Below are 9,290 nucleotides of genomic sequence, written 5' to 3'. Positions count from 1 at the left end.
GCCTGTCTATCTGTCTGTCTGTCTGCTTGCCTGTCTATCTGTCTGTCTGCTTGCCTGTCTATCTTTCTGTCTGTCTGTCTGTCTGCCTTTCTGTCTGTCTGTCTGCTTGCATGTCTATATTTATGTCTGTCTGCCTTTCTGTCTGTCTGCCTGTCTCTGTCTGCTTGCCTGTCTATCTTTCCGTCTGTCTGCCTTTCTGTCTGTCTGCCTGTCTCTGTCTGCTTGCCTGTCTATCTTTCCGTCTGTCTGCCTTTCTGCCTGTCTCTGTCTGCCTTTCTGTCTGTCTCTGTCTGTCTGCCTTTCTGTCTGTCTGTCTTTCTGCCTGTCTCTGTCTGTCTGCCTTTCTGTCTGTCTGTCTGCCTTTCTGCCTGTCTCTGTCTGTCTGCTTGCCTGTCTATATTTATGTCTGTCTGCCTTTCTGTCTGTCTATCTTTCCGTCTGTCTGCCTTTCTGTATGTCTGTCTGTCTGCTTGCCTGTCTAGCTTTCTGTCTGTCTGTATTTCTGTCTGTCTGTCTGTCTGCTTGCCTGTCTGTCAGCCTGCCTGTCTCTGTCTCTGTCCCTGTCTGTCTGTCTCTCTCTCTCTCCCTCTCTCTCCCCTCTCTCTCTCCTTCTCTCTCTCCTCTCCCTCTCTCCCTCCATCTCTCTCCCTCTCCCTCTCTCTCTTCCTATCTCCCTCTCTCCCTCCCTCTCTCTTTCCTTCTCTCTCTCTCTCTCGTAGAAATGCTCACACACACACACACACACACACACACACACGAGCGACTGAATACAATGTGGACGCGTTCATGAACACACACATACATGCACACGCGCGTGCGGGCGCGCGCGCAAACACACACTCCCTTTTCCCCCTCACGCACACACACATAAAACTGAAGACTATTACACACAGACTGCTTCTTTTTCTACTAGTACTGTTGCTGCTGCTGCTGCTGCTGCTGCTACTACTACTACTACTACTACTACTACTACTGCGTTACATAAGTTGGGATTGTTATATATCGTGTGATGGTAATATATGATATATGGTGAATATTTCGTAAACATTTCGGTCAATGGCATTGACAATTATCGTAGATTCCAAGTTTCTGGTTTAACAAGAATGTGAGCATGAGATTTTGTGTTGATGGTGGTGGTAGTAGTGGTGGTGGTGGTGGGGGGCGGGGGTTGTTCTGTTTGATTTGTTGTTGTTGTTTCTCGCCGTTTTTATGGATCGCTTTCTCGTGTAATTTGTTTTCAGACTAAATGTGACCTGCGAAGGGGGTGGCGGGGGGGGCCGGGCCGGGCCGGGGCTGTAAACAATGAGAATAAGCTTCGTTTGTGAGCATGTCGTGATTGTGGTCTTATTTGTTTTGTTTTATTTTGTTTCTTTCGTTTTTGCTTTGTTTTGTTTATTTGTTGTTTCTTTGGGGCGCGCGCGCGCGTGTTTGTGTGTGTGAGTGTGTGTGTGTTTGTGTGTGTGTGTGTGAACCAGAATCAGATTCAGAATCAATTTTAATGTCAATTAAACCTGAACAAAGTTTATAAAACACACATGTAAAGTTACATGAAACCGTGTGTGTGTGTGAGAGAGAGAGAGAGAGAGAGAGAGAGAGAGAGAGAGAGACTTATAAAGACTTATAAAGAAAATATTGATGATATCTAGGGGGGAAACAAATCTGTGCGTGTGTGTGCGTGTGTGTGTGTGTGTGTGCGTTAACACTTCCTTAACAATTTTTACGATGCCGGGGTGGAGGGGGGATCGGTGGGGGGGGGGGGGGGGGGGTACAATTCTAATTGTGTTGTTTGTTTTTGTTTTTTGAAAAAGGGTGAGGGTGGAGGGACAAGATGAGAAAGAGAGGGGAGGGGGGGGGAGAGAGATGGAGAGAGAGCAGATTGAAGGGAGAAAGAGAGAGGGGGAGAGTGAGAGGGGGGTGAGAGAGAGAGAGAGTAGATGGGAGCGGAAGGGAGAAGCACACAAGAGCGACAGATAGAGAGCAGAGTGAGACATACATACAGATCATCATAGACAGAGACAGAGCAAGACCGAGAGAGGGGGGGTGAGAGAGAGAACAGAATGAGACATACACACAGATAGCCAGAGACAGACAAACACACACACACACACACACACACACACTTTTTTTTTCCTTCCCTCGTCTATCACTTACAGTGAAAAGACGTTAAACTAAAGAACGAACACACACACACACACACACACACACACACACACACACACACACACACACACAGAAAGAGAAAGAGGCAGACAAAAGAGCATACGAACAGGCATCTATATATCTTGACAGAGGCGGAGAGGTAAAAATACAACCACCAAAAAAGTTTGGGGTAGGGATGGAGACGGAATCACAGAAAATCTCAACAATGTCTGGCTGAAGAAGAAGAAGATGATGATGATGATGATGCAGAAGAACAAGAACAACAACAACATGATGATGATGATGAATGAGGAGAAGAAGAAGAAGAAGAATGTTGACATGAAGGAGAAGAAGAAGAACAACAACAACAACAACAAGATGATGAAAAAGAAGATGATGACGATGATGATGAAGAAGAAGAAGAAGATTGATTGATGATTGAATCTTTAATGGAAAGAATTAGGCGCAGTAAAGGCCTTTTTACAATTCTCCCCATTTAACGACACAAAACATAAAAATAAACGACACAAAACAGAAATAAAATGAAATAAAATAATTAGAACGACGAATAAGAATAGTAATTGGAATGGCTCATTAAAGGTAACAAAGCGATGAAAAGAACAATTAGTGCATTATCATGTACGTACGTACGTACACACACACACACACACACACACTTTTAAAACAAGCAAACAAAGACATACGTACACATTCACGCCCACATACTCTAACACACACACGCACTTACTGTTCATTTGCTAGCATGATCACAGAAGAAGAAGAAGGTGATGATGATGAAGAAGGAGAAGAGGAGGAAGAAGATGATGATGATGAAGAAACACAAGACGAGATGACTGGGAAAGAGAGAGTAGATGGGGGGGGGGGGAAGAAAGAAACACACAAGAGCGACAGAGAAAAAGACAGACAGACAGATAGAGAGAGAGACACACACACACACACAGAGGGAGGCAAGACAAAAAGCAGTGAATTCAAAATGCATACGAACAGACATCTAGATATCATGATACAACAACAGCAACAAAAGTTTAAAGGGTAGGGGTAGAGATGGAAATGGAATAACAGAAAATCTCAACATTGTCTAGCTGAAAAAGAAGAAGAAGAAAAACATGAAGAAGAAGAAGAACAACTATAGCAAGAACAAGAACAAGTATCATATAAAGGGAGATGTGGGGTACAGCCTTCAGCAGCGACAAAACGTTCACACGTGTCACTGACAAAATGCTGCATCTACAGCCCTTCGCAAAACCCACACTACACCCCACCCCCCACCCCCAACCCCCACACCACCCATCCCTTTCTCCCCCCCCCTCCCCCCAGCCCCCATCTCTCAACCCCTTTGACGCCGTTCTAAATCACTGTGGGTTGTCGGACAGGACACGTTGTCCGCATGACAGACAGCAGGAACCCGAAGATGTTCCTGTATGGCCAGCTGAAGGAAGGCCACCGCGAACTTGGAAGACCCTGCAAGCGCTTCAAGGACACCTGGAAGATAAACCTCAGAGCCTATGACATAGACATCGCTTCCTGGGAGACTGATGCCCTTGACCGCTCTCGCTGGAGGATGCTGTGCTCTAGTGGCATAAAGACGTTTGAAAACAAGAGAACGCTGACCATTAAGTGAAGAGAAGTGTGTGCGAAGGAAGCAGGGTTCAACTTCTGGAGGACGTTTTCCCTTGCAACACCTGTGGGAAGTGCTGTGCATCCAGAATCGGCCTCTTCTCCCATATCAGGACACGCACTGACAGATAAGCCTGCCTACTAGGCTACATACTCATCCGTCGGTCCGACGGGAGACTCCATCATATATATATATAAGGGCTACGCGCGCTCTCTGCCCGATGGAGAAAAGTACACCATAATATCACACAGTGAAATCTGTTGTGACTAAAAGTGCAATACAAAGCAATGTAACCGCGACCGTGACGCAACTCGATACGATACGACACATTACAATATGATAAATTGCAATGCGATGCGATTCAATGCAATGTGATGCGATACAATACAACACAATGCAATGCAATACAATACTATAGAATGTGATGTAATACAAAACAATGCAATGAAATACAGTTTCAGTTTCAAGAAGGTATCACAGCGTACAGGACTGACCCATATGCGCTACACCACATCTGCTGTAAAACGAAAATGCATTTGCCTGAACTTCGTACAAACTGAACGCGTTCATCAGGCAGTACAGTACAATACAATACAACGCAACACTGCACAAAGCAACGCAATACAAAACAATACAGTGCAGCACACTGCAATATTACACGAACAGTGCAACGCAACACAGCACAGCATAACACAACACATCGCAACATAGCACAACACAACACAACACGGCACGGCACAGCACAGCACAGTGCAACGCAGCACAACGCAATACAGTAAAATACAATACACAATCGCAACGCATCACAACACAGCACATCACAACACAGCACAGCACAGCGTAGTGCAACGCAGCACAACGCAATACAGTAAAATACAATACACAATCGCAACACAACACAACACAACACAACACAACACAACACAACACAACACAACACAACACAACACAACACAACACAACACAACACAACACGACACGATAATTCCCTGCAAGAGCAAAGCACCAGGACAGGCAGCAGCTGACATAACCCTCAGGGATTTGTTGGAGGATGAAACAGCTTCTGATGATGGAACGGCTTATGGACACCGCCTCAGAATAAACTATCCCCAGCATTTACATAATCATATGTTATCTCTTAACTCATTCGCATTATGGGAATCGGTTTGGGGGGGGGGGGGGGGGGGGGGGGGCTCGTTTATTCATAGATATGATTCTGTTGCATCAATATACAGAGCTTATTAAGCGGTGTGTGTGTATGCGTGTTTGTAGGCGCTGTTGGGATGCCAGTGGGTGGGAGGGAGGTGTGTGTGTGGGGGGGGGGGGGGGGGGGATCTTTTTGGTATAAATTTTGTCTGTCTCTTCCCATCCTCTGCACTTCTCTTGTGGAATATTCATCTTGTGTGTGTGTGTGTGTGTCGACGTTCTCTTTCTTTCCACGCTATTTTTTTTCTGTTTCTTCATCAATTTTCCAACAACCTTTCACTTTCACTGTGCGTCTGTGTCTGCGTGTATGTACGTGCGTGTGTGCGCGCGCATGAGTGTGAGTGCGTGTGTGTGTGTGTGTGTGTGCGCGCGCGCGCGCGTGCGTGAGTGTGTGTGGTGTGTGTATGTGTGTGTGTGTGTCGACGTTCTCTTTCTTTCCACGCTATTTTTTTCTGTTTCTTCATCAATTTTCCAACAACCTTTCACTTTCATTGTGCGTCTGTGTCTGCGTGTATGTACGTGCGTGTGTGCGCGCGCATGAGTGTGTGAGTGCGTGTGTGTGTGCGTGAGTGTGTGTTTGTGTGTGTGCGTATGCGTGCGTGCGTGCATGTGTGTGTGTGCGTATGTGTGTGTGTGTGTGCATGCTCTCAAGGCCTTACTAAGCGCTTTGGGTTATGCTGCTGGTCAGGCATCTGCCTAGCAGATGTGGTGTAGCATATATGGATTTGTCCGAACGCGGTGACGCCTCCTTGTGAAACTAAAAACTGAAATTGAAAACGTTCCCAAGACTACCCACAAGGCATCTGGGGCCATTTCCCCATGAAGGAACGACTCGTGGAGTGTGTGTGTAGGGGGGGGAGGTGGGGAGATGGGGGGAGAGGGTGGGGGGGTCTCTCTCCACCCGTGTAGATCCAAAGGACCTCCTACCACTGCTCTAAAAATAGATGGATAGCTCATTGGCCAGGAAAGCTGAAGCCAACTGGACGCCATACTGTCACTCGTATCCGGCCGTCAGTCCGTTGCGAAGTCGTCTGCTACCTGGTGGTAGCTTCTAAACTGTAACCGTGTATCTTCGATGAAGTCGCGTTATGCTTGCACCCACAACACGCCAAACATGTTGTGTCTCGATTGATATCTGCCTATGGTTTATTTACCAAAGTTACTACAGGAAAACAGCGCAGTGACACGTAGCACAAACTTGCTGTGGAGGCACACACAGGAATATCAGCTAAACTAACGCCGCGAGCAAGTGAAAGCTTGCCGTGAAGCAGTCATCGTAGACAGCTGAGCGCTCGGCTACATGTACGAAATTTCCGCTTCGCGCTGTACTGACGCGAGTAGCAAAATGGCTGATTGAACACTTCCGCTGGCTTCAGTCAGCAAAGGGACACAAAGAAGGCATGCGCTGTCCACCTGATTTTAGATCAGTGATCTCCTACCCGCTGTCCTGGCGTTGCCTGATGCTGCAAACTAAGCCCGCCAGTGTTTGAACTATCGATCAGCTAGCTTCTGCACCTCAGCCGCTGGGCCCAATGTTTGCCTTTCTCTCGGCGGGCAATGAGCAGATTGACAAGCGTGCTGTAATTACCGCGTGTATTTGCTCTCATTATTCAAAGCAAATGCGCGACACGCGAGATAAAAATAAAGAAATACAACTACGCTACCACAACGCGTGCCATCTTTGAAAACAGAAACGAGCTTTTACTTTCCGGGAAGACGGAGGAATAATGCGATAAATCAAATATGACATTAACACGCCAGAGCTATTTGACAGCTAAAGCATGTTGGCACATAATTAACAGGGCAGGGGGTGGGGCGGCTGTGGGGGGGAGAGGGGGGCGGGTAGGAGCGGGGGTTGGGTGATAGGGGGAAAAATAAATCAAAAAGAACTTCCATCGTAATAATTGAGGTTATGACTGAGACGTATTTGTTTTAAACTATTGTGACATTTAAACCGATATTCGCTGTGACAAGTATTGCTCATGTAAATTTGCACACACATCCGAGCACGCTCGCACACACACACACACACACACACACACGCACGCACGCACGCACGCGCACACACACACACACAGATAAGTGTATATTTACCGTGTGTGTGTGTGTGCGCGCGCGCGCGTGTGGTTGTGTGTGTGTGCCTCAGCTGCCGATATTTTCTCCCCCTCCACTAGACCTTGAGTGGTAATCTGGACGCTAGTCATTCGGATAAGACGATAAACCGAGGTCCCGTGTGCAGCATGCACTTAGCACACGTAAAAGAACCCACGGCAACAAAAGGGTTGTTCCTGGCAAAATTCTGTAGAGAAATCCACTTCGATAGGAAAAACAAATAAAACTGCTCGCAGGAAAAATTACAAACAAAAAAAAGAAATAGGTGGCGCTGTAGTGTAGCGACGCGCTCTCCCTGGGGAGAGCAGACCGAATTTCACACAGAGAAATCTGTTGTGATAAAAAGAAATACAAATACAAATATATAAGCATGCACTCCAGGCCTGACAAGTGCGTTGGGTTACGCTGCTGTCAGGCATCTGCCTAGCAGATGTGGTGTAGCGTATGTGGATTTGTCCGAACGCAGTGACGCCTCCCGGCTAAGAAACTAAAACTGAAACTGAAACTGAAACAGATGCCGCCTTCAAACTGGAACGGAGACAAGAGCACGTCCAACTTTCTTCTGCGTTCACTCGTATGCACACGAGTGGGCTTTTACGTGTATGACCGTTTTTACCCCGCCATGTAGACAGCCATACTCCGTTTTCGGGGGTGTGCATGCTGGGTATGTTCTTGTTTCCATAACCCACCGAACGCTGACATGGATTACAGGATCTTTAACGTGCGTATTTGATCTTCTGCTTGCGTATACACACGAAGGGGGTTCAGTCACTAGCAGGTCTGCACATATGTTGACCTGGGAGATCGTAAAAATCTCCACCCTTTACCCACCAGGCGCCGTCACCGTGATTCGAACCCGGGACCCTCAGATTGAAAGTCCAACGCTTTAACCACTCGGCTATTGCGCCCGTCGTCCAACTTTCAAGACCGTATAATTTGATCCTGTTTTTGTCGTTGTGTTTTTCGCGAACAGAACAGAAAAGTTGATTAGGTCTGGTTCTTTCCATCAAAATACTCATAAACCATTCTAGAAAAAAAAAATTCGTTTCAGGAAGACGAGACAAAAATCCGTCACTCTTAAGACAATTTTACTTGGGCACAAACCGCAAATTTGACGGATCAGATTTCTGTGATCAGATTTCCACCATTAGTCTCATTGATTGATTGTGTGTGTGTAAGTGTGTGTGTGTGTAAGTGTGCGTGTGTGCATGCGCCCATGTATTTGTGCCCGCGTGTGAAAGGTCTGTGTGCGTGTATGTGTATGTACGTATAATTGTGTATATGTGCGTGGGTGGTGTGCGTGCGTGTGTGTGTGTGTGTGTGTGTGGGGGGGTGTTATGGTGTGTGTGTGTGTCTTTGTGTGCGTGCGTGAGTGTGTGTCCGTGTGTGTGTGTGTGTGTGTGTACATGTGTGTGTGCGCGCGCGCACATAAGTGTGTGTATGTTTTCAACGTTGTTTGACAGGATTTATTATCCACTTTCCATCAGAGCCACACACACACACCCCCAAGAAGAACCCCTCCTCCTCGTCTGATGGAAACACAATCCACCTAAATCCAGCCTCGTCTGGCACCACCACCAGCAGCAGCAGCAGCAGCAGCAACAGCAGAGAACGTGAGGCAGTGGTGGCAGTCCCTTCACGTAGGGCGGGCAACAAGCTATCGACCAGTGGCTTCGGCACAAAGTGTCGCCACTCATTTCGCTCGGAAAACCCTCCAGCCTGGCTGTCAAAGCCTGGTTGCCCCCCCCCCCCTCCCCCACACCCCAAATCCCCCGTCTATCCCCCCACCTCCCTCCCCTGTCTTTTTCCGTCACTGTTTGAACTGACTTCTTGTGTGTGTGCGTGTGTGTGTGTGTGCGTGTGTGTGTATGTGTATGTGTGTGGTGTGTGTTGTGGTGTGTGTGTGTCTGTCTGCCTGTCTGTCTGTCTGTCTGTGCCTGTGTCTGTGCCTGTGTCTGTGTATGTATGTATGTGTGCAGTGTGTGTTGTGGTGTGTCTGTGTCTTTGTATGTGTGAGTGGGTGTGGGTGTTTGTGTGAGTGTAATGTGAGTGTGTGTGTGGGGGGGGGGGGGGGATCGGGGGGGAGGGGGGGCTGATGGGGTGTTTGTGTGAGTGTAATGTGAGTGTGTGTGTTTGCGCGCACGCGTGTGTGTGTGTGTGTGAATGCGCACGCGTTTGTGCTCAGGTTTGAGAG

This window comes from Babylonia areolata, chromosome 19 (genome assembly GCF_041734735.1).
Source record: "Babylonia areolata isolate BAREFJ2019XMU chromosome 19, ASM4173473v1, whole genome shotgun sequence".
Taxonomy (NCBI): domain Eukaryota; kingdom Metazoa; phylum Mollusca; class Gastropoda; order Neogastropoda; family Buccinidae; genus Babylonia; species Babylonia areolata.
Note: the sequence above shows the minus strand (reverse complement) of the source record.